The following is a 27,102-nucleotide window of genomic DNA, read 5'->3' as shown; positions in this document are numbered from 1 at the left end:
TTTGTGTGAACTGGACCCCAAAAGAAAACTGAATGGGACTACATCAAACTAAAAAGCTTCTGCACAGCAAAAGAAACTATCAACAAAATTAAAAGGCAACCAACAAATGAGAGAAAATATTTGCAAATGATACCTCCAATAAAGAGCTAATATCCCACATATATGAATAACAAAAACAATAAAATCTGATTTTAAAATGGGCAGAAGATCTGAATAGACAGGTTTTCAAGAAATACATGCTGACAAAAGGAAGTTCCCTGGCAATGATACGTATAATACAGCTGAGCCACTCCCATATCTCGTCTCTCAAACCTGCTCTCCAATCACAGGGAAGACTTCTTATGGCCAAGCTTGTTCTTTGTGATCGAATTAGGGTTTTCCAGAGGAACATTATGCATACAGAACTAGCTATCTATCTATCTAGAGATTTTAAGGCATTGGCTCACAGGATTGTGGGAGAAGAGAGAAGGAAATTTAAGATGAAAAAGGGAAATATTTCTCTTGGAGAATAGGAAAGGAAATTAAAGAAGATATATGTGATCGTATGCTATGATTAAGTAAATAAAAATGAATCCAACAAGTGATTCCCTGTGACTATCTTCTTTATCCTCCAAATAGGCAAACTAGCTTATCTTTCAACTCTATAAAGTAGCAATAATTACAATTGGTTGCTATTATTGAGCACCTTTTCTATGTGTTTTTACAGTTTTACACAGCACATGTGAAGCCAGTATTTTGACCATTTTACTGTGGCAACTGACCAAGAGAAGTTAATTCTCCCATGATTACAGCTAGTGATACAATTCAGATATAGTTCTTTCGAATTTCTGTGTCTACTGCTCTTTATGCTATATCATGCTTTCTGCATTATGAACATCCTACTTACTAACAGCAGCAGGGCCTGGTGTCCCTGAGCACAGAGGTGGGCAGAGAGAGAGAACGCTGTTGGGAGACATATATAGATAAACCTTCACCACCGTTGCACTGAGAGCAATCTACAGGCCAATTTTCTCTCCACTGAAAAACAGTGTCTGTGTCACTTCTCTGGACTCTAGTACTGTCTGGATGTCTCTGATAAACAAAAATGTTTTGTGCTTGGTCAATGAACAAGCTGATTTTTTTTATCCATTGTAAAATTCTAATTTATCAAATCCTTTCATAATTACTTGTGATAATGTGTGAGATGTAGTCATCTCTATAACATAGTGCAACAAAAGGAAATAGAATTCCTGTGTTTCCAAGATGCCACATGCCCAAATTTGTAAGTCATATGTTCCAACCATTTGAACCACCAGAGGGCAGTATGAACCTACTCATTAAACTAAAACAGAAAAGCTGTTACTTCTTGGCAGGTGTTTTGCAAACTTTTTGCTCTGACTTAGAAAAGTAATTTCAAAATTATAAATTTTCCTTAAACACTTTAATTTTTTTAAATATATATTTCTTTATTGATTTCAGAGAGGAAGGAAGAGAGAGAGAGATAGAAACATCAATGAGAGAGAATCATTGATCGGCTGCCTCCTGCACTCCCCCCACTGGGGATGGAGCCTGCAACCCGGGCATGTGCCCTGGGCCAGAATCGAACCTGGGACCCCCAGTCCACAGGCTGACGCTCTATCCACTGAGCCAAATGGCTAGGGCACACTTTAATTTGATATCCAAAAATTTTTAAGATAAGTAGATAATTTTTTATGTTATAACAAATTTTTTTATATTATTGCCAAATAAATCTAAATACCATGGCAACTTGATATTCATTACCATCCATTTAAAAATTATATGGTGGGGTGCAGGACAGGGAGTGCTCCAAGGGACCTGTGCTTCTGTGGGTGGTGCCCCTCTAGCCCTGCCCTGCCTGGCCTCACCTTGTATTTTGATTGATTGATTGGTTGGTGTTGGCTGGGGGAGGGCAGGGGCGGGGGCGAGGAGGAAGAGAAGAGAAAGAGAAACATTGACTTGTTGTTCCACTTATTTATGCATTTATTGGTTTATTCTTTTTTTAAATTTTATTTTTATTGTTGACACTATTACAGATGTCCCCATTTTGCCCTCCTTTGCCTACCACCACCCAGCCCCCACCCTTCCTTCCCTCTGGCAATCACCAGACTATTGTCTGTGTCTATGGCAGTGGTTCTCAACCTTGGCTGCACATTAGAATCACCTGGGAATCTTTTTAAAATCCTGATTTCTGGGCCTCGTCCTCGATAGCTGTCAGTCTGTTCCATGCATCCATGCCTCTGTTCCTATTTAGTTTGTCGGTATATTTTGTTCATTAGATTCCACATATAAATGAGATCTTTTGGTATTTGTCTTTCTCTGACTGGCTTATTTCACTTAATATTTCACTTAATAATCTCCAGGTCCATCCATGCTGTCCCAAAGGATAAGATTTCCTTCCTTTTTATGGCTGTGTAGTAATCCATTGCATAAATGTACCAAAGCCTTTTTCAAAAAACTCATGCAAGCAACTTTCCTCTCCAAAGCCAGTTTACTGTGGGATGTTAACAGCAGAGCCACTTAATTACACATTATTTCTTCACATAACATGAAAAAAGCAATCATCACCACAACTTAATTATTATTAACTAGAGGCCCAGTGCACAAAAATTTGTGCACTGGTGGGGGGGGTGGGGTGGGGGGGTGTCCCTCAGCCCCACTTGTGTCCTCTCACAGTCTGGGACCCCTCGGGAGATAACGACCTGCTGGCTTAGGCCCACTCCCGGGTGGCAGAGGGCAGGCCCAATCCCTAGGTGCCTGCCCCACAGCTCCTGGTCAGGCTCAGAGCAGGGCCAACTGGGGAGTTGGGGCGCCGCCCCCTGTCATGCACAGAGCAGGGCGGATCACAGGGTTGTGGTACCACCCCTGTCACATACAGAGCCAGCCGATCAGAGGGTTGGGGTGCTGCCCCCTGTCACGCACAGAGCAGGGCCCATCAGGGGGGTTGGGGCTCCGTACCCTGTCACACACAGAGCAGGGGCAATCGGGGGTTGGGACTCCGTACCCTGTCACACACAGAGCAGGGCCGATCGGGGGTTGGGGAGCTCCCCCCTGTCATGCACAGAGCAGGGCTGATCAGGAGGTTGTGATGCCACCCTCAGTCACGCTCAGGGTAGGGTCGATTGGGGTTTGGGGTGCTGCCCCCTGTCACACTCAAGGCAGGGTCAATGGGGAGGTTGGGGCACTGCCCCCTGTCACACTCAAGGCAGGGCCAATGGGGAGGTTGCGGCTCCACCCCATCACACACAGAGCAGGGCCCATGGGGGGGTTGAGGTGCTGCACCCTGTCACACACAGAGCAGGGCCAATCAGGGTTGGGGAGCTCCCCCCTATCAGGCACAGAGCAGGGCCGATCAGGGGGTTGGGGCGCCAGAGCAGGGCAGATAGGGAGGTTGTGGCCCCGCCCCTTGTCACACACAGAGCCGCAGGGCAATCAGGGGGTTGGGGCGCTGCCCCCTGTCACGCTGCTCCAGGGGCCAGGAGGCCTCGCTGCTCCACTGATCCCAGTGCTGGGAGGCATATTACCCTTTTACTATATAGGATAGAGGCCTGGTGCACGGGTGGGGACCGGCTGGTTTGCCCTGAAGGGTGTCCCAGATCAAGGTGAGGGTCCCCACTGGGGTGCCTGGTCAGCCTGGGTGAGGGGCTGAGGGCCGTTTTCAGGCTGGTGGGTGACTGAAGCTCCCAGCCTCTCCTTTTTTCCTTTTTTTTTATTCTTGGATTTATTTACCTCCTATAGCTGTCACTGGAGCTGAGAGCTGGCTTTAGCTGTGAGACCTCAGCTGCTGAAAGCAGGTTTCTGGGCTTTGTTTACTTTCTGTATTTGAAACTTTGTTGCGACTCCAGCTCTGAGATCCCGGCTGGCTGAAAGCAGGTTTCTGGGGTTTTGTTTAGCTTCTATATTTGTAACAATGTTTCTTAGAGCAGCTCAGAGCTCAGCAGCAGCAGGCGGGGAAGGTTGGCTTCCTCCATCACTGGAGCAAGCAAGCCTCCTGTTCATGTCAGTAGCCTGGCTGCCGGCCGCCATCTTGGTTGGCAGTTAAGTTGCATATCGCCCTGATTAGCCAATGGGAAGGGTAGCGAAGTTACAGCTAATTACCATGTTTCTCTTTTATTATATAGGATAATTTTCACAATTTCATTCAGTGCTGAATCAGGATTGAGTGTTATATTTTCTACATAACTGTTCTCTGTGAATAAAGCAGCGTGTATGTACATTAGCACTAATTTACAAATTATTTGCAGTGTCTGCCTCTTTCTTTCTGCATATCAGCTGCAGTGTTTTAAGAGACACATTTATAGTCTAGAACAGGGGATCAGCAAGTTTTCTGTAAATGGCCAGAGTTAATACTTTAGGCTTTGGAGGCCATATAGTCTCTGTTGCAACTACCCAATCTGTGTAACATCAAAGTAGCAATACAAACATGAATGTGCCTGTATTTAAAAAAACTTTATGTATGAACACTGAAGTTTTCATTTCACATATCAGGAAGTTTATTCTTTTTTTTAAAAAAAAATGTTTATTGTTCAGATTATTACAGTTGTTCCTTTTTTCTCCCCATAGCTCCCCTCCACCCAGTTCCCATCCCACCCCATGCCCTTACCCCCCTATTGTCCTCGTCCATAGGTGTTTGATTTTTGTCCAGTCTCTTCCCACACCCTCCCACCATCTTCCCCCTGAGAATTATCAGTTCACTTCCTTTCTATGCCCGTGATTCTATTCTATTTACCAGTTTATTCTGTTCCTCATATTTTTTATTCACTTGATTTTTAGATTCACTTGTTGATAGATATGTATTTGTTATCACTTTGTTGTTCATAATTTTTATCTTTACCTTTTTCTTCTTCTTCCTCTTCTTAAAGAATACCCTTCAGCATTTCATATAATACTGGTTTAGCGGTGATGAACTCCTTTAGCTTTTTCTTATCTGTGAAGCTCTTTATCTGACCTTCAATTCTAAATGATAGCTTTGCTAGGTAGAGCAATCTTGGTTGTAGGTTCTTACTATTCATCACTTTGAATATTTCTTGCCACTCCCTTCTGGCCTGCATAGTTTCTGTTGAGAAACCAGCTGACATTCATATGGGTACTCCCTTGTAGGTAACTGTTTTTCTCTTGCTGCTTTTAATATTCTCTCTTTGTCTTTTGCCCTTGGCATTTTAATTATGATGTGTCTTGGTGTGGTCCTCTTTGGATTCCTTTTGTTTGGGGTTCTCTGTGCTTCCTGGACTTGTAAGTCTATTTCTTTCACCAGGTAGGGGAAGTTTTCTGTCATTATTTCTTCAAATAGGTTTTCAATATCTTGCTCTCTCTTCTTCTGGCACCCCCATAATTCAGATGTTGGTACACTTGAAGTTGTCCCAGAGGCTCCTTACACTATCTTCATATTTTTGGATTCTTTTTGCTTTTTGCTTTTCCGGTTGGGTGTTTTTTGCTTCTTCGTATTTCAAATCTTTGACTTGATTCTTGGGATCCTCTCATCTGCTGTTGGATCTCTGTATATTATTCTTTATTTCAGTCAGTGTATGCTTAATTTCTAATTGGTCCTTTTTCATATCCTTGAGGGTCTCACTAAATTTATCGGCCGTTTCTAGAAAATTCTTGAAAAATCTTTTAACCATGGTTTTGAATTCTATATCCAGTAGTTTGCTTTCCTCCATTTCTATCATTTATGACATTTTTCTTTGTCTCCGCATTTTTATGCTTCCTTGTGTTGATAGAGTGGCTTTGTGTGCTAGGTGTCCTATAGGGCCCAGTGGCTCAGCCTCCCTAATTACCTGAGGTGGACACTAGGTGTATCCCTTTGTGAGCTGTGTGCACAGTCTTGTTGTTGTAAAGCCTTGATCGCTGTTGGTATCACTGGGAGGAATTGACATCCAGACCAATTGCCTTGAGGACCAGTTGTGTCTACAATGGGGGAACTGCTGTGCTAGAAACACCCTTATGGTGCAGGACTTGCTTCAGTGGGGCTTTGGTGCTCACTGAGTCTGCCCCTGAGTGTGTCTCTCATGGATCTGAAGAGTTTTAATCTGGTATGGTCTTACTCTGACCACTGGGTACACTGGCTCTTGGATCTCCAAGGAGGTACAAAGTCAGCCACTGCCTGAGGCCACCCAGCAGGAGCCACAGAGAGAGCTGCAGATTCCTCCTCTTTGTTTGGGGTTTGGAGGTGCCCAAATGAGGCACATGCAGGCTGGGAAGCAATGCAGGCTTCTGATGAGTCTTAGGCCTTCTTTTGGAAGCTCTGGGGTTCTTTGACCCATCTGCAGTTTGTTAGATTTTAGATTGCAAAAGGCCAGGCTATTCATATGCAAAAGCCTCTGCACACAGCTTAGGTGGGGTTGTAAATTAGGTGGGGTGGGGTCTCAGGGTATCACGGGGTGGTGCAGCCAGCAATGGTTGCCCGTGGGCCCTGCCCCGAATTGGTCCCTGGGTCTCTGTGTCCCACAGCCCTAGACGGCCCCATACAGTAAAAATGAATGCTGCAAGCACCTCTGAGAGAAAGCTGCCCTCATGTTCCGGCCCAATACCATACAGTCCAGTTTCTCCCCATATGAGTCTGGGTCCCTAGAGTCTCACCCAGAACTGGAGTTCAGAGCAGTTGGGAGTTTGTATCTCCCTCCCGATTGAAAAAGACAACAGCGTACCCAGTTGCCAGCCCATTTCGCATGCCTCTGTACCTCCGCTCTTCCGCACCTCTGCACCTCCTACCAGTCTAGATGTGCTTTTCTCTTTCCCTCTAGTTTCGGACTTCCTCTAGTTTTTGGACTTCCACTCAGCCAGCCTTCTCGTGGTTCTGGATGATAACCATTTTATCTCTTAGTTGTAGTTTAATGTGGTTGTGCGAGGCAGCAAGTTCAGGTGTTTACCTATGCCGCCATCTTGGTTCCTCCTAGGAAGTTTATTCTTTAAAAAAATTTTTATTTTTTATTTTATTTTTTTTAAAATATATTTTATTGATTTTTTACAGAGAGGAAGGGAGAGAGATAGAGAGCCAGAAACATCGATGAGAGAGAAACATCGATCAGCTGCCTCCTGCACACCCCCCACTGGGGATGTGCCCGCAACCAAGGTACATGCCCTCGACCGGAATCGAACCTGGGACCCCTCAGTCCGCAGGCCAACGCTCCATCCACTGAGCCAAACCGGTTTTGGCTAAAAAATTTTTTTAATCATTTAAAAATAAAGCCATTGTTAACTGGTGGGCTAACAGGTGGTGAAGCAGATTTGGCCTGTGGGTCATAGTTTGCTAATTCCTGCCCTATGTCTTGGCTCAGAAAACAAAACATGCCCGGCCAGTGTTGCTCAGTGGTTAAGCATTGACCCATGAACCAGGAGGTCACAGTTCAATTCCCGGTTAGGACAATGCCTGGGTTTTGGGCTCAATCCCTAGCAGAGGGCATGCAGGAGGCGGCCGATTGATGGTTCTCTCTTATCTTTGATGTTTCTATCTCTCTCTCCCTCTCCCTTCCTCTCTCTGAAATCAATAAAAACATATTTAAAAACAAAACAAAAATCACAACAAAATCAGAAGTCTATTCTTATGTAGTCTGGGTTTTAAGTGATAAGCAAAACAAAAAAGAAATCATCAAATACTTCTGCCTTATATGTACTGCATAGAGGCCAAATCTGAATCATACCTTGGCCATCAGTGAACAATGAAGTAAATTTACGTGCTAGCACACAGAAGAAAATGATTGCCCTTCCATATACTATATTATAATGGCATTGATATTACATAACATCTAAAAGTGTCCTTTGAAAAAGGAATTTTACCAATGGCTTAATTTTTATCTCTATTGGCAGGCAGATGAGAATATTTAATTGTTGGTATTCAAGTTTCATTATAAATTTGTTCTCTATAAATAAATTTCTATTTTCTAGCATTTAAAATGTTTTTTTCTTTTGACATTTATGTTTCTAAACCATTGGAATTTATTTGCATGTAGAGTGACGTAAGATGTGATGTTAATTTTTTGCATATTAATGAGCAAACAGTTCAAGGTCACTGTTACCAGGTAAATGCCTTCTTTTCCCACTAATTTGAATGATCAAGTCCATTGCATATCAAATTCCTCTGTATCAACTGTTGGCTTGTATTCTGTTTCACTAACTTGTTTTTCTCATTCTGAGGCAGTATCATTGTTTTACTTGTCATGGTGTTCTATAAGTTATTGGTACCTGGTAGACATGTTTGGACATGTTTTTCTTCAAAATTATTGTTTTTCTCTCCCACATAACATATAGTATTGACCTTTTTGGGTTCAAAGGTTTCACAGCAATAAAGGGTAACAAGCGTATAAATATCAGTCTGTAGTTTGGTCATTTCTCTGCCATCAGAAAAAAAATTAAGCAAATAGCATGGTGTTGCATAGTTTTATAAAACTGACTGATTTTACAAGAAGAGTCACTACGCATGAAATCTTCTAGGGCTATTTGCTACTATGGAGTCTTTTAACAGAGAAGGCACTGGGACTGTTGTCAAGGGATCAGTTTTCCAATAAAGTTCATTCATTGTATATTCCTCACAATACTTAATCACACATGTCTTTATTGGCTGCGTGTGCAGAACCACTGCAGGTTAGATCTTGCTCTAGCTTCTGCAGGTGCATTCTAAAGCCATTCACACTGCAGTTCTCCTCCAAGTTTCTATTTCCACATTTACTCTGGACTTACTGAGAGTCAATGTTCACATCCAGGACTGAGGCTCTAAACAAAACAAAACAAAACAAAACTTTCTCTTCGTTGTCCATCACACTGTTTTGCTGTTGGACCTTCTTGAACATTTCCTAGACTTGTTTTCCAATTCTCCAAGTGATGTCTTTAATTCTACTACATGTAAATGCCCAGAGCTCCTTATTTATTCTTATCCTATACTAGAATCCCGGTGCATGAAATTCATGCACTGGGAGAGGAGGAGTGTCCCTCAGCCCAGCCTGCACCCTCTCCAATCTGGGACCCCTCAGGGGATGTCCAACTGCTGGCAGTCAGACATCCCTCTCACAATCCGGGACCACTGGCTCCTATCCACAGGCCTGCCTGCCTGATGGCCCCTAACCCCTCTGCCTGCCAGCCTCATTGCCCCTACCTTGCCCTCCCCTACAGTCCTGATCGTCCCCAACGTCCCTCCCCTGTCACCTGATATTCCCCAACTGCCCTCCCCTACCGGTCTGATCGCCTCTAACTTCCTGTACCTTGGCCTCCAGTCTGGTCTCCCTCTGCAGGGGAAGGCACCACCCCCATGACCCCACTGCTGTTGCCACTGCCGGCCTGAGCCTCAGCCCTCGCAGCCACTGCGGCTTTGTCTGGAAGGACGTCCGGAAGACGATCACTCTAATTAGCATGTTACCCTTTTATTAGTATAGATAATAAAGAGGGAATATGCAAATTGACTGTCATTCCACCACAAAGATGGCTGCACCCACAGCTGAGGCCGAGTTCCCATAATGAGCCTTAAGGAGCAATCAGTGGGGACCTGAGGCTGTGCGCCCCGCCCCCCCATGGGGCTTGACAAGGGACCTCAGGCCATGCCCCCTGCCCCGGCCCGGGCTGGGGGACCTCAGGCCAAGCCCCCTACCCGGTGGGGCTTGACAAGGGTGGGACTGGCCGGGTCTGATCTAGCCCAATGAGAGGCGGCCAGCTGGGTCTGGGTCTCACGCGATTTTGAGGCACATGTGGATAGGTGTGGACTTGACTCTGGGTCCCATGGTGTGCCCCAGAATCTGTCAGGAGGAAGATTTTCATATACATTTTACTAATTTTCTTTCATCTCTGACACTTCTATTATAGAGAAAGGGCAAATAGCAATATTAAAATATTTTCTCTAATTAATCCCCTTTTAATGTGCACAAATTTCATGCACCAGGCCACTAGTATTTTAATAAAAATAAAATCCAATTTATTGACTGTGGGTATACATCTGAGGATATCCCCCTGTTTTGTCCCCATATTCCCCCTCTCTCTCAAGCTTAGGGTGGAAGTGGGATGGTGATAGAGGTGGATGTTGGTGTCAGTTATGTAGGGGTGCCCCTTGACTTGCTGGTGATTCCAGGTTTTCCATTCATGTGAAGGCATGAGCACTCAAAGGCTCGCTGAAAGCAATGTGTTTGACCGGAATCAAACCCAGGACCTTCAGTCCAAGGACTGACTCCTCTTTTCACTGAGCCAAACTAGCTAGGGCAAGTGTGCCTTTGTTTTTAATTATCTATTAATGCCCTTACATTTATGAGAAATGGATCAGACTATCTTAGCCTTGAGCTTTCTGGTACCAAGGCAAGAGAGGAATGGTGATCAGTGCCATGATTGATAGAGCCCATAACTTAATCAAGAGATGGTATTATTTCTTATATTAAGAACAGAGAGACATGCATCCCCAGGTCCTAATGTCTATTATTTCCACAAAGTCCATCATAATTAATGAAGCAACAGGTTTTATTGGGCAGTGTCTCATCACCCCCTTCAGTCACATCATAAATAATTCATGAGAGCAACAGCAAACCGGCAGAAGGTGGGACATGGGTCAGTTACACACTATCTTTATGGCCTGGCTTAGTCTAGGAGTAGCTTTGAGAATGTCGTTAGGAATGAGTAGATAGCTTATCTTCCAGGCCTCAGTTATCTAAAGTTAAAAACGAAAGGCAGGGGCTGAGAGTGGAGCTTAGCATATGGTAAACACGCCATGTCTATTTAATAAAAAAATGAATGAAGTTCTTTATTTCAGCCATTTTTACTGACAAACTTATATAATGAGCAATGCATATTCTGCTTTTTTGTTTGCTGAATTAAAAATATAATTTAACCTTTTTCCTGATGACTCAGTTTCACTGTAATGAACAGCAGTGGTGGCTTTATGGATGCTGAGGTGCCTAAGCCTGCTTGCTCCCTGGCTCTAGTTTAGAATATTGTGTCTTTTATTCTGATGTATATTTTGAAGTTCTCACTTCTGCATCCAAAGCAGTTGTCAGGTTTATTTTTTGTTATTGCTAGTGTGCCTACTTCTACCAGCCTTCTGTCTTCCCTCTGTATATTTGTTGCTTCTCTTCTGATATTGAAACAGAAGTTGGCTGATTAGCATGTAAGAACTGCATCAAAAAATATAAGAAGCCTTGAGTGATGGCCAGAGATTCTCCGATGAGTAAAATGCACAAGATTTTGAGCACATATTCTTGCGTAAGAATCCTTTGGTGGCTCAGGTGATTTTTTTTTTTTCCAGGTGATTTTTTTTATCTTCCTATTTATTCTTGCCTGTCTTTTGGATAGTTGAATTTGCCAGATAGATAGATGATCTTGGGACAAATGCAATGTTAATCTACACAGGATACAGTGTCGTGCTGAGTGAGGTGTCAACAGGAGAGCTTTCTTACAAAATATTTCATGAGAGAAGGAGATTGCAGGAGTGTTTCTAGGAAAGTCATCTTGTTATATACATTATAGATCAGTTAAGCAAGAGCTCCAGGTGAGTAGGGACCAGACAAACCAGACTATCACACTGAGTCATCCAATTGTATTGCCAAAAGACGTTGAAGGCCTGGGGCTTAGAGCTTGAAAGTCCTAGATACCCATCTGTACCCACCTGAAACATCCCCTGCCTGCCACGGAGAAAGTTTAGTCAATGTTTCTCTTCATCATTTTCACATTCCTTGGGTGGAGAGGAAAGAACACTCCTTTCTCCTCTGAAATTTAGGCAAGGTTGCATCCAATTTTCATTTAGTGATTTCATTGTTTACCCTAAACATTTTTAAGTACCTAGAGATATTTGGGACTGGCACAACAAAATGCATGGGCAATATAACACAATATGACCTTAAGGGGTTAATTTTTAGCAGCATGAACAAGGTTAACTAAGGTCAGTTTAGCTTTTTAAGTGGATCATTGCAGTTCAGTCAACTTGAGAAGTAAAGTAAGATTTTCAAGAGAATAAGGGATGTGTAGTCTGTAACAAATAAGCAAATCCTTGAGATTTCTTTTTCTCGCAAAAAATAGTGTGACTCAGCATGACATAGTAAAGAATGCATTAGGAGTATTTTTAAATCTTATAAAATTTAGTTCACACTCTACTTAGTTGGACATATTCTTCCAATTTCAATCAGATAATCATTTGCTAGCAATTGAGCTTGTTGATGCTGCTGCCAACTTGATTGATGAAACAGATTGTTTGGAACACTAATCCATTTATTCCATTAAAACAAATAATTTAGCTCAGCCGGGTGTGGCTCAGCAGTAGAGCGTCGACCCAAGAACCAAGAGGTCACCAGTTCGATTCCTGGTCAGGGCACATGCCCGGGTCGTTGGCTGCAGGCTTGATCCCCAGTGTGGATGTGCAGGAGGCAGCCAACCAATGATTCTCTCTCATCATTGATATTTCTATCTCCCTCTCGCTCTCCCTTCCTCTCTGAAATCAATAAAAATATATTTAAAAAAACAAAAACAAATAATTTACCTTGTTTCTGAAGTTTCTTCCCACATGTCCACCACCTTGGTCTTTATCAAATTCTTCTCCAAAATCTAAATTCATCTCTTTCCTAAAAAAAAAAAAAAAAAAAAAAAAAAGTGCTTCATAAGGGGTGATCATTGCATTGTCAATTGGCTTGTTCAATTTAAGGTCATGTTCAAACTACACTATTACAACTATAAACAAATTGCTTAAATTGAGGTCAAAGGTAGCCCAAAGGAAGTAAACCTTCTTCATTGAGCCACCTGAGCCCACTCCCAGAATTCATTGACCTACACACATAACCCATGTTCACAGTCAATTTGAAGTGCCCTCCAGTAAACCAAACTCCTATGACTTTCTTTTTAACCTCGTCATTCAGAAAGCTTGGGAGCCATCAGGACTGTCCATCCTGATAAGTGGCAGCCAGGCTCACGCTGAAGATGGGAGCTGGGAAAGGGGACTGAATCTTTGCTCATGGACAGTGCGAGGGGAAGAAAGGCCTGCTCGGCATTGCACCAAAAAGTGAGGCAGGAAGAAGTTCTTGTCAGGAAAATCTGCAACCTTATACATGTTTCTCTCTTGCCGACATGCCAAAACCTATACATTTACCACCTGGAATTTTTTAAAGTAAATTGCCCTTTTAAGAAGACTAAAATATACAGAGAACTAGCAAGTTTTAAACATTGGAAGAATATGTTGGTGTTTTCCAAGCTTACCTAATGATTTCAAACATAAAGAGTTGATGACAGTTTTCCCAAAGTTAATTTATGTTGGTTATTGTTAAAATTGTTAATATTTATTTCTCTGTTATGTGGAGCACTAGGAAAACATGTTGAGATATTTACAATGATCTCTATTGATGGGCAAACAAGAGATGCATGAACCTGTTTCTAAACTAATGCAAATTGAAAGGCAACCTACTCAAAGTTAATTCTTATTTTGAGCAACTTATTCTGGTAGCCATTTGGGAGAAAAATGCCAAAAAAAAATCCTAACACACCCAATAATAAGAGACACATCAACCACTGAGACTAATCCTGAAGAAGGGTAATATTTTTCTGCCCTTTGGTATAGGTTGTAAATTTTATGAAGACATAACTTCTGGAGTAGAAGCTTTTATACACTTAATATCATATAGATGATTTCAATAAATTAATTTCTATTGAATTGATGGAGAGCTGAAAGGATAATGTACTCTAGGATAAGCATTTAGATTTATTATCACTAAGGACTGTGTTTGAATTTATTATCTTGCCCTGGATATTAAAGCCTTGTGCCTGTGCTCTGTGGGGATGTGGGTGTGTGTGTGGTGTACATGTTAGACCTGAACTAGTACCTGTCTAGCAATCTAGGGGAGTTCTTACCTCAACTAAGGTATTTCCATCTTTCCCTTAGGACAGTATAGATAGGATAAGCTTGTTACAAATAGGTGATGATTTACTGCATTTAAAAGTTGTAATACTAGGTTAAAATAATTTGAAATGAAATGTTGCTCAAAACAAATGACTTTTCTATTTGTGGCAGAGGGCATTTTCCAAAGATATTTAAAGATAACTCTAATCCCACATTATCTTTTACAATGTGATCTTGATACTCATCAAGAGACAGAGTTATTTCTCTATTTTCTTAAATTTGAATAAGCTCTGTGACTGCTTTGACTATAAAATACAGTGGAAGTGAGACTGCTGGTTCCTTAACTGTGTTTGATTTATTACCTACTCTGATATTAGGAAACTGCTTCTGCACTATGCTTACTTTAAAAAAAATTTAATTGACAGAGAGACACAGAGAGAGAAACGTTGATTTGTTGTTCCACTTATGCATTCACTGGTTGATTCTTTTCTTAAATATTTACTTTGTTGAGAGTATTACAGATGTCCCCCATTTCCTCCCTTTGCCCACCTCCACCCATCTTCCACCCCATCCCAAGCTTTCACCTGTCCATTTGTCATGACTAATTTGTACTTCTAAATTCCTTCACCTTCCCCCCACCCCATATTCCCCACTATCCTCCCATCTGGCAAATGTAAAAATGTTTCCTGTATATATGAGTCTGTTTCTGTTCTGCTTGTTCATTTATTTTGATTTTTAGACTCAGTTGTTCATAGATATGTATTTTTTGCCATTTTATTGTTCCCATTCTTGATATCTTTTTTTCTTTTTCTTCTTAAAGAAGACCCTTTAACATTTCATGTAATACTGGTTTGATGGTGATGAACTCATTTAGCTTTTTCTTGTCTGGGAAGCTCTTTTTCTGACCTTCAATTCTAAATGAAAGCTTTGCTAGATAGAGGAATCTTGGTAATAAGTCCTTGCTTTTTCATCACTTGGAATATTTTTTGCCTTTCCATTCTGGCCTGCAAAGTTTCTGTTGAGAAACCAGCTGTCAGTCATATGGGAACTCCCTTGAAGTATCTAACTGCTTTTCTCTTACTGCTTTTAAGATTATTTCTTTGTCTTTAACTTTTGGCATTTTAATTATGATGTATCTTGGTGTGGGCCTCTTTGGGTTCATCTTGTTTGGGACTTTCTGCACTTCCTAGACTTGTGTGTCTATTTCTTTCACCAGGTAGGGTAAGTTTTCTGTCATTATTTTTTCAAGTAGGTTTTCAATTTTTTGCTCCTGCTTTTCTCCTTATGGCACCTTTGGGATGCTTGAAGTTACCCCAGAGGCTCTTCATATTTTTGGATTCTTTGTTCTTTTTGTGGTTCTGATTGGGTATTTTTTGCTTCCTTATATTCCAAATTCTTGTTTTGATTATCGGTGTCCTCTACTCTACTGTTGATTTCCTGTAAATTCTTCTTTATTTCAATAGTGTAGCCTTCATTTCTGACTGGTCCTTTTTTTTTCTTTTTTTTTTTTTTTCTTCAGTTTAAATTTTTAATATAACAGGTTGATGACTATCAAAATGACATTCAAGTGTTGTTGACTGGTAGCTTTGAGCACACTGTTATTTCTTCTTCTTTTTTTTTTTTTTAATTAAATCTTTATTGTTCAGATTATTACATTTGTTCCTCTTTTTTCCCCCCATAACTCCCCTCCTCCCAGCTCCCGCCCCACCCTCCGCCCTCACTCCCCACCCACTGTCCTCTTCCATAGGTGCACGATTTTTGTCCAGTCTCTTCCCGCATCTCCCACACCCCTTTCCCCCCCAAGAATAGTCAGTCCATTCCCTTTCTATGTCCCTGATTCTATTATGATCACCAGATTATTTATTCACTTGATTCTTAGATTCACTTGTTGATAGATGCATATTTGTTGTTCATAATTTGTATCTTTACCTTTTTTTTTCTTCTTCCTCTTCTCAAAGGATACCTTTCAGCATTTCATATAATACTGGTTTGGTGGTGATGAACTCCTTTAGCTTTTCCTTATCTGTGAAGCTCTTTATCTGACCTTCCGTTCTGAATGATAGCTTTGCTGGATAAAGTAATCTTGGTTGTAGGTTCTTGGTATTCATCACTTTGAATATTTCTTGCCATTCCCTTCTGGCCTGCAAAGTTTCTGTTGAGAAATCAGCTGACAGTCGTATGGGTATTCCCTTGTAGGTAACTGGGTTTCTTTCTCTTGCTGCTTTTAAGATTCTCTCTTTGTCTTTTGCTCTTGGCATTTTAATTATGATGTGTCTTGGTGTGGTCCTCTTTGGATTCCTTTTGTTTGGGGTTCTCTGCGCTTCCTGGACCTGTAGGTCTATTTCTTTCACCAGGTGGGGGAAGTTTTCTGTCATTATTTCTTTAAATAGGTTTTCAATATCTTGCTCTCTCTCATCCTCTGGCACCCCTATAATTCTGATGTTGGTGCGCTTGAAGCTGTCCCAGAGGCTCCTTACACTATCTTCATATTTTCGGATTCTTTTTTCATATTGCTTTTCCAGTTGGGTGTTTTTTGCTTCTTCGCATTTCGAATCTTTGACTTGATTCTTGCGCTCCTCTGATCTGCTGTTGGGTGTCTGTATAATATTCTTTATTTCAGTCAGTGTATGCTTAATTTCTAGTTGGTTCTTTATCACAACATCGAGGGTCTCATTAGATTTCTTGAGGATCTCACTACATTTATCGGTGGTCTCACCAGTCTTTTCGAGGGCCTTACTAAGTTTATCGGCAGCTTCTAGACAGTTCTTAAGAGACCTTAAAAGTGTGGTTCTGAACTCAATATCCTCCATTGACAGTTTTGTCCTGTTTCTTTGTCTCCGCATTTTTTATGCTTTCTTGGTGCACCCCCTAGTGGTCTTTGTCCGCAGTCTTGTTGCCTTTAAGCCTTGATTGATGTCGGCAATACCGGGGTGATTTGACCTCCAGGCTAACTGGCTATGAGAGTCTGCTGTGTCTGTAGTGGGAGGGCTTCTGTGCTGGATCTCTAGGGAAGTGCTAATCTAGCGTTTGCCTGAGGCTATCCGGCAAATGGCGCTGCTGCGCAGGGCTTGGGCGGGGCGGGTCCCCGGGGATCTACAGGGCGGGCGGAACAAGCAGTTATGGCGACTCTCAGTTCCTTCCCCAGGGGCTCTGCCTCTCAGAGCCCCAGCAATGGCTGCAAACTTCGGAGAGAAAGCTGCCTTCGAGTTCCGACCGAAGCCAGACAGTCCCGTTTCTCCCGTTTGAGTCTCGGTCCCCAGAGACTCGCCCGGATCTGGAGCTCAGAGTCTGAAACGCCCTCCCGATTGAAAACAACAACCTCGCCCTCCGCCGCCAGCCCGCTCCGCGCGCACACTCCGCACCTGAGTATTTCACTTCAGCACTGCGCCTCCTCTGAGTCTGGGTATGATATTCTCTGTCCTCCTAGTTGTAGAATTTCCACTCAGCCAGCCTTCCCGTGGTTCTGGGTGATGTCCGTTCTGTCCTTTAGTTATATCTCTGAAGTGGTTGTTTGAGGCAGCGATCTCCAGCGTTAACCTATGCCGCCATCTTGGTTTCTCGACTGGTCCTTTTTTATGTTGTTGATATTCTCCCTAAGTTCTTTGAAATTCTGAGTAAGTTCCTTGAACATCCTTATACCCATTGTTTTGAACTCTGTATCTGGTAGTTTTCTTGCTTCCATTTCAATTAGTTCTTTTTCTGGAGATTTGTCCTGTTCTTTGATTTGTGACATGTTTCTTTGTTTCCGTATTTTGGCTGTTTCCCTGTGTTTGTTTCTATGAATTAGGTAGATCTATTATGTTTCCCAGACTTGGTAGAGTGGCCTTGTGTAGTTGATGTCCTGTGGGACCCAAAGGCTCAGCCTCCCTAGTCACCTGAGCTGGACACTCCAGGTGTGCCCTGTGTGAGATGTGTACACTGTCCTATTGTGGTTGAACCTTGGTTAATGTTGGTGTCCCTGGGAGGGATTGACCTGAGGACAGTTGGTGGGGAGGACTGGCTGTGACTACAAGAGAAGAGCTCCTTGCAGGAGCCAGCCCTATGGAGCAGGACTTGCTTTAGTGGGGCTTTGGTGCTCACCAAGTCTGCCCCTTGAGTGTGTCACTAGTGGAGGTGGTAAGGTTGTAATCCAGTGTGGTTTAAGTCAACCACTGGATGCACTGGCTGGAGCCTCCTGGGAGGTGCAAAGTCAACCACTGCTTGTACCCTTCCCAAGGCCACAAAGCAATCTGCAGATGGTTGCTGTGTGTGTTGGCCTTGGAGGGGCTGGGGGGCCTGATGTGGGGTTGGGGCCCCTTACTCCTCAACAAAACCTCCATAGCCAAGATATCCCTCCTGATTTTTAAATCACCACATATTGGTGTGGAACCAGTTGGCTCCTTGATTCTGCCTCATGTCTTCACCCCTCCCAATAGTCTCGATGTGCTTCTTCTTTAATTCCCCAGTTGTAGAACTTACATTCGGCTAGATTTCAGGTGGTTCTGAATGATGGTTGTTCTATATTTTAGTTGTAATTTTGATGTGGTTGTGGGAGGCAGCATGTACCATCTTTACCTACACCACCATCTTGACTGGAACCTTCATTGGATTATTCTTATATGTGCCCTGACAGGGGATCAACCCACAACCTTGGTATTGGGACGATGCTTTAACCAACTGAGCTACCCGGCCAGGGCCTGCACTATGTTTACTTTTGACATGCTTCCCAGAGCTGCTGTGCTATATATAAGAAGACCTACCCAAAGTTGCATGGAAAGCCATGTGCTGGTACTCTAGTTCACAGCTCTAGCTGACCTCCCAGCTGTCATCATTGACTGTCAGCATTTGAGTGAGCCATCTTAGATGTCCAGCCCAATGGACCCTTCAGAGCATTGCGTTCCCAGGTGACCTCTAACCACTGCATGAAAGAGTCCAAGAAAGAACCACCCAGCTGAGCCCAGCCAATCCACAGAACCATGAGAAAGTATGTTACCTATTGAAGTTATGGATGGACTTTATAGAAATGAACTACATTTGATACATGAAAACTATATTGTCCCATTTAAAAACATTTTTTTTTTAAAGTTGAGCTCAGAGGGCTAAACATAACATTCCTATTCCTAGACTATAAATTCCTCCAGGTAAGGAAATATGACCATTCGGCTTTGAATCTTGAGCATTCAACAATGTTTTGTACTTAGTAGATACTCAGATGGTTGTTAAATGAATACCTCTTCCCTTTCACATTACACTCAATCCAATTTTCCTACTCATTGAAATCCTTGCTCAACTGCAATGAGTTATTTTATAAATTGAAGTCATAATTTTATCCCATGATTGCCAAAGAATGTGGTTCTGATAAGATGACAAGTTTCAACACATATTTGGATGTGTTATTAGTAATGTTAAAACTTATATAAAATTTTATTAATGTTACATAAATATACTTATGAGTTTATATAGGTATTTATACATAAAACAGGCTAAACATTATTTTTGACCCCATTGACTCAAGGGGTTTGAAATATACAGAGGGAAGTTCATTTTTATGTCTAAACTAAGTATTTGATAAGTAAGATTATAGATTTGCTATTTATCTCCTTATGATAATATTCTCAAATATTTTACTTGCCTGTTAGTAAAAATTAAAATGGTAACTTGTATTTACTTATCTATAAACGAAAGTCTGTTTAATAGGGCTATTTATCCAGACTTTGTTAGCATTTTCTTTCAAGGAGTTATTAAGGTTTATTGTAAATCATAGAGCAATAGTAAAACATTACAGAGCTAGAATATGATTTCACATGGCAAACATGGGTTTTACAGTTCCAGTGAGTCTGAATTTCAGTGTAAGCACTACTCCTCATTGTTGGGTGATCACAGTCTAATTACTCACCCTCTCTGCTCAATATTCTCCAATCTAATAAAGTTTGCAAGGCTTGCGTTATCTCTAGGACAGTGATGGCGAACCTATGACACGCGTGTCAGAGGTGACACGCGAACTCATTTCTTTGGTTGATTTTTCTTTGTTAAATGGCATTTAAATATATAAAATAAATATCAAAAATATAAGTCTTTGTTTTACTGTGGTTTCAAATACCAAAAAATTTCTATATGTGACACGGCACCAGAGTTAAGTTAGGGTTTTTCAAAATGCTGACACGTCGAGCTCAAAAGGTTTGCCATCACTGGTCTAGAACATAGTAGATGATCAACAAATATTAGATCTCTTTGCTTCCCCTCTGTTGGATGCAGGATCAGTCTAGTTCTAGAATCAGCTGGTTCCCTTTCACATAGCATCCATCTGGATAGTGCTAACAGAAAGTGGTTACCCTAAGCTTGAAGTCTTCCTGATTTATGATCATCACACCTGTCAGCTAATTCTTGACTCTTTTTTTCCCGTTTCAGTCTTTGTCCTATTACTTAGACATCCCTAAGTTCAATTTCAGCCTTCTTTCCTTCTTTCCTCCCTCCCTCCTTCCCTCCCTCCTTCCCTCCCTCCCTCCCTCCCTCCCTCCCTCTCTTCCTTCCTTCCTCCCTCCCTCCCTCTTCCTTCCTCCCTTCCTCCCTCCCTCCCTCCCTCCCTCCCTCCCTCCCTCCCTCCCTCCCTCCCTTCCTTCCTTCCTTCCTTCCTTCCTTCCTTCCTTCCTTCCTGTCCACAAATACTCTGTTGATACATAGCAGTCACCATTGTATTCTCTGGAGACAAAACAGTAACTAGTACATCTCTGTTCTTATGGAGTTTACATCCTAGCAAGGACACTAAACACATAAACATGAAATGCAGTATATTGTAAGATTATGAAGAAACAAATAAAGTAGGGTTTGGAAGCAGAAGGTGAGGGAGGGGATTTCATTTTAGGTAGGATGGTAATGGTGGGCTCTCACCGAGTGATTAAAGTGGACCTCTACACCAATACCCTGTAGCTTCAAAGAGCCAAAGCGCCACAAAGGTCTGTGGCGAAGTGTGAAAGATGCCCACTGCCCATCTTGTGTTATGCTCACTTATCACAAAGAAATCCTCCCAGCCCCACCAGGAATGTGAACTCTCTATAGGTGGATGGAACCATAACTCTGTGAGGTGGCCATATTCCACCGAGACTACTTGTGAGGTAGAGAAATCAGCGTGCAAAGTGAGAGAGAAGAAAGTGCTGTACAGTCAGAAACAGCGATGAGACCCTAACAGCCTCCCAGATCCTGTTTCTAACCTTGTGGGTGTGGCTCCATTTCTGCCCTTGGATTCCATTAAGATACTTCTGGAACCTTTCAATAAATCTTTCCCTCTTTGTGTTGAGGTAGTTCAAATTGTACTTGATGAAATAAAAAAAGTCTTGACCAGTTATTGCCCCTTTAATGCCTGAGGGATGTCTAATAACTTTTAAATCTATATAAAAGGAGAATGTGAAGGTTAATTTTAGGGTCAAACTGACTGGGCTAAGGGATGCCCAGATAGCTGGTTATACATTATTTCTGGGTGTGTCTGTGAGAGTGTTTCTGAAGAGATTAGCATTTGATTCAGTAGACTGAGTAAAGAGCTCCCCCTCACTGATGTGGGTGAGGTGGGTAGGCATCATCCAATCAATTAGGGGTCTGAATGAAACAAAAAGTTGGAAGAGCAAATTCTCTCTCTCTTCTTGAGCCCAGACATCCATTTTTGATCCTCAGCTCCTCGTTCTTGGACCTTCAAACTCTGGAACTTAAACCAGTTGCCTGTAACAAGTCTATGCACACACACACACACACACACACACAAAAATACAGGGGTGGACAAAGTAGGTTTACATTTGTGAATACATGAAACAGAGTTTATTCTTATATTATTTATTGATTTGTATTTTTCCATATGAACAACTATAAACCTACTTTTGCCAACCATGTATAAATATGGTTATATCCATATTCTGTTGGTTCTGTTTCTCTGAAGAACCAGAGAATAATCTGATCCCTTCATGCCACTACTTTTCTCCATAAATACCTCAAGCACTGCCTGCATTTTTGTGTCTCTATTCTGTGTTAATTAGCTGTATATATATAACTTTTCTCAAACATCCTTCACCTTTTAGTTCTCTCTTTCTCATTTCTATTATTTTTGTAGTCTTTTTCAACGTCTTTTCTTTTCATTAACTTTCTGTCCATGATGCCTTTTTATTGAGTGCCTATGACAATTTCTCACAACTCCTCTCCTCTAACTTCTTACATTGGAAAAAATCCTAAGATCACAGCGCAGAAGGATTTTGCTCAATTGAGCAAATCTAAGTCTTTCAACGGCCATGGTAAGCTCTCCTCTTTACTTTCTCCATTTCCTGCTACAAGCAATGCTGATAGGATAGGAATGCTGTAACTGGCCTAGTGTGAACACCCAGGGATCTATGGCTAAGAGTTAAGGTTCTGATGGGAGCACTGGACGCCTTGTTTCCAAACCTTTTATAGGCAACCCAATCTATGAAAGCATTCCAGTGTCCTTTCCCAAAGTTATCTCTCTCTCCACTGGGACTCCTATTTGCTGAGGTGTATAATACATGACCAGAAATCTCTAGCAATAATTTCACCAGTGGCAACTTTTCTTTAGAGTTCTTCCTGTTCCCAGGCCACCCGTCATCCATGAACTTCTCTATCTGGGACAAATGGTTGCTCACAAATCAGGATTACTCTCTTTGCAGGGGTCTTAGGAAGTTTATGCTGAGATTCCTGGGGTGGCTGCATGAGGAGGCAGGCGGGAGGCGCCTGGTGTGCAGCTTTTGCATTTGGTCTTGCCTGTTCTCCTAAGAGCCCTGTTGTAGTTCATCCCTCTCATGGATATGTTTAACTTCAGATGCCTAGAGCTCTTTGGCTCAGCTCTAAATGCTAGGATGCACATAGGGGTGCAAATGCACATGTGGTTCTAGGAAGTGCTCCTCCAAGTGAACACAGAATTCTCCATCCCAGGAACACTTCGAAGGATGTGTATTGAGTGCTACGTCTTAGGCAGCTCACAAGACAGTCTTGCTGGAAAATAAATTTATTGTCCTCCCTCACCCTCACATTCAATGACTCCTACCTTACTGCTTCCCCTTGGAAGGCTTTGGAAGTCCTTGGCGCCATCCAATAGCATCATGGAGGTAATCCGGTGTTGTTGTTGTTGTTGTTTTTAAATGTCACTTATGGCAGATGCAATTTCTACTTGGTTAATTTGCACGTGGTTGATCATGTATATTCAATCTGGTAGCAAAATGCTAGCAATTTTAAGTTGAAATAAAAAATGGGTCATGGAACTGTCCCACATGAGGAACTCTCAATTAGGAAACTGCCCTGTTGCTTTCTTCTTGCTGGAGTTGGATGGACTGACTTTAATATATTCTAGTTGATAGGACTGGTTTGTTCATTTGGTTTGAGCCTCATTCTAATGAGGCCAAGGGTGTACATCCCGGCTCAGGAGGATCTGTGAGTGTATCCCCCTGGGCACTGGAGGCTCCACTCTCCATGTTCACCTGCACATACCTCACAGACATCACATGTTGGGTATAAAGGACTGTATATTCTATTTCCTTGATGTCAAACATCTTGCTTACTAGGGGTACGTAACACATTGCGTACCGCATAGAAATCTCTAAGACATATGCCAGGAACCGCATGTTCTGGGGCAAACTGCACGTTATTTAAATCATCATAATGCACTTTAGGTGTTGTTTTTCAATAATTATAACATTTTTATTTATAAAAACAAACAATTAAAGTTCCTAGTACTTTTTTAATGTACCGTACTGCGTAAAACATTTTCCTCTATGAAGAGGGACCAAACAAAATTTACAGAAGTATCTAGATTTGCTCCTTTTTCCATGGGCGCGTAAAATGAGAACACTCGTGAGAGGTCCTTAACAGATGGCGCGCGAAACAAGAGAAAACTCCTGAGCGGTCCGAAATGTGTTAAGGGAAGAAGAGCAGGAAATTCAAAGGAAAATACCATCCTATATAATAATCCTATATAATAAAAGGGTAATATGCAAATCGACCAAACAGTGGAACGACCAGTCACTATGACGTGCACTGACCACCAGGGGGCAGACGCTCAACACAGGAGCTGTCCCCAGCCCACAAGCCTCGATCGCCCATTTGGGGACTGCTGGCCAACCTCTCAGTCCCTTCCCCCTGTCCTGCAGGCTCTGATCGCTGATGGGGAACAGGGAATCGGAAGTGGGTGGCGGCGGGGGGCGGGGCCGGCTGTTGGTAGCTGGGGAAGATGACCCTGATTGCAGGCCAGGCCTAGGGACCATACCCTGCATGAATTTTGTGCACTGGGCCTCTAGTCTAAATAATGATAGTATGAGTATGAGTTGTCCATTTGGAAGACATACAGAAAATGCATGGAAGCAGCAGCACTATGATGAGCAAGGCAGTGAAATAACTGAAGTGGCTCCTCTTTCTTCAATGGTGGGGGAGATGCTTCTTGGTTCACGTGCAAATTTAAGGGAACAGGAAGGAAAACTGTGCAAGGTATCTTTGCTCAGAAAGGACTGAAGCAATGCAAGACTATTATTATAGCTGCCTCCAGGCAACAGAATGCTGCCAAGTGCCTCCCTTTTGGGTTTTTGGACAGTTGCTCAAGTTTCAATTTTTGAAAAGTTGGAGGGTCTGGCCATAGAGTATGTTAAAAGAATTTTTGCTTTTTAAGCATAGACTTCATTGTGCTGTAGATTATTTCTTAGTGTTCACTTGGTACAGACCTATGTACTAGGTACTCAGTGGCTAGATCGCTGTCATCTTTGTGTGGTTCAACTGACAATTTATTTTCCTGTTTCATTTGTTATGAACTGGTGGTCTACATAGCTTTTCACTTAAGCAACGATTACGTGTCTGTTCCCCTCAATCAACATTTGCTTCATGTACCATTCTACCTAGTAGCAGTAACAGTGCTTTCCTGTTTCTTTGGGTTAATTCTTCTTCAAACTTCTTTACTCTTTGGCATGTTCCTTAAACGTGTAATCTTGTGATGTCTCTTTTTAGAATACCCAGGAAGCAGGGATTTTAAAAATTGCAAAGCTAGAAAGTCCTGCCCTCAAGATCTTCCCCACCAGGAGTAAGTCACTTCTGTGCATACTGCCTTCAAGAACCAAAGTGCAAGTCCCATGTCTGCAAGGGACCAAAACTATTACTGAGAACAGGCCTCCGGGGTAACACCAGTGGACCAATCTAGCAGATGCTCATTTGAAATTGCTTAAAATTAAAAAAGGAGGCACTACCGTAGTGATACAGTTCAGAAAATAAGTCAGTTCGTGGGCAGGTGGTACAACTTGCTGTCAGCAACCGTAGAGGATTTTGCACAAACACCCTCACTTCCTTTCTTCTGCTGTTTCTCAGCTCTTCCAGCAGGTGTCACTATAACCACAGAACAAACATTCCACAGCTTGGTATGTTAACTTTATTTTTCTAGCATAATAATTTAAAGTATTTACACACTGCACACTCACTGTTTTACACAGATACTTATTCATATACCTATGAACCACATCTAAAGACTGGACACACTGTGGGGTTTCCAAGCATAAAAAGGGGACAAAAATGTTTTGAGTCTTTTAAAGATAGCCATGTGGAGCATCTGTGAAAACCAGTGTTTCCCTCCAAGTCTGAGGCTCCCCAGGAGACCTTGGAACAGCTACAGCTTGTCCACATGTTGGTGTCACCCGAACTCGTCTGGTTAAGGAGCATTTTAAGAACCAACATGTGCAAGTTGCATTTTCTCTAGAAATTCCAGAAAAGAAACAGGAGAAATGAAGCTGGCCCTTCTCTAGAGAAACACCAGTGTTTCTGCAACAATTATCTCTGAGGATTTTAAGTGTTGTACAGGGACACTGGTGATTAAGAGGGAATAGCTAAGTACACTGGTGCTAATCCTAGTGATGTAGGATGCTTCTAAACATCCTTTCCAGTTATAGATGGCAAAACGGTTCAATTTTCTTTTCCCAGCTATTAGTAGAGATGCTTCTTTTGCTTTCCCTACAAAAAGACAAAGATATATTAATCATACACACTCCAAACCCAGATATTAGAATTGTCTACTCGTTTTTACTTCACTTTTATACTATTTGCACAAACATAGTGTGGTTAGAAGTACCCCATTTCCTCTCCTTCTCAATTTCAAAACAAAACTACTAACTAGCTATAGCTTCTGACCCTGGCACATGGTTCCCTAAGTGAACAACAGCAGCCACAGTTCGGAGCTAATGGTAGTAGGTAGGCCCCTCGTTTTTATAAAAGGATGACAGGTTGAGTTTCAGCTTTCTGGTGTTGAATGTTTGTTAAGCAGCAGGATGCCCTCATTTTCCCCTAGAACTGGCCTGATTATTCTCTCGTTTGCCCTAAGAGAGGACGTTTGCCACTTCTGGGTGAACCCACAGTTCCATCCTGGGACTGGATGATGACAGATCGGTTCATTAAGAAAAAGAACTTCAGAAAAATGACATCCTCTTTTCCTGCCAGTTTGAGCCTCTGGCAGTGCTAATCAACGGAGCATGGTGAAGGGGAGATGTTACCTGGCCAACTGAAATTTAGCACAATCTTGACCCAAATTGCTATGGTATTTAAAGTTTATTAACTGTTGCTTACATTAATGGAAACTTAAGGTAAAGCACAAATTCTATCACTTTTTCTTGGATTCAAGCACATTTGAGATATGACTATATCAGTGGTTCTCAACCTTCTGGCCCTTTAAATACAGTTCATGTTGTGATCCAACCATAAAATTATTTTCGTTGCTACTTCATAACTGTCATGTTGCTACTGTTATGAATCGTGAATATCTGATATGCAGGATGGTCTTAGGCAACCCCTGTGAAAGGGTTGTTCGACCACCAAAGGAGTCGCGACCCACAGGTTGAGAACCATTGGACTATATAAACCTACCTATTGTGTTTACTTTTCTCAGTTACTGTGCTTGCCTGTTATTTTCCTTGTGCAGGGGAGTGCCAACAATGGAATTGAAGAGGTAGGAGTTTTTATATTTTATGGGGATTTTACCAAGTTACATGAGCAACTGACTGAATAATATTCACCTACAACTGTTACGAGAATATGTGATTAGAAAGGGACCACCTGGGAAGAAATGCTGCTTAATGAGAATGTCTACATTAAGTAGCACTGAGTCAGGCCAAGGAAGCTTGTCATTGACACCCATTCCATTCCATCATGCAAACAGGTCAGGCTGTGGCGAAGAACACAGTGGAGGGCACGGAAGAGTGGGATCTGTGATGGGATCTGGGCCTCGGTAAAGAAGGCTAAGAAAGTGGCCTCCCATTAATTCTACAGCAAGACAGCATCGCTAAATTTGTTTGGGTTTTTTTTTGGCCATTTGTTTGTTCAATGCAAAA

Source organism: Myotis myotis, unplaced genomic scaffold (genome assembly GCF_014108235.1).
Source record: "Myotis myotis isolate mMyoMyo1 unplaced genomic scaffold, mMyoMyo1.p scaffold_m19_p_5, whole genome shotgun sequence".
Classification (NCBI taxonomy): Eukaryota; Metazoa; Chordata; class Mammalia; order Chiroptera; family Vespertilionidae; genus Myotis; species Myotis myotis.
This window is presented reverse-complemented; position numbering follows the sequence as displayed.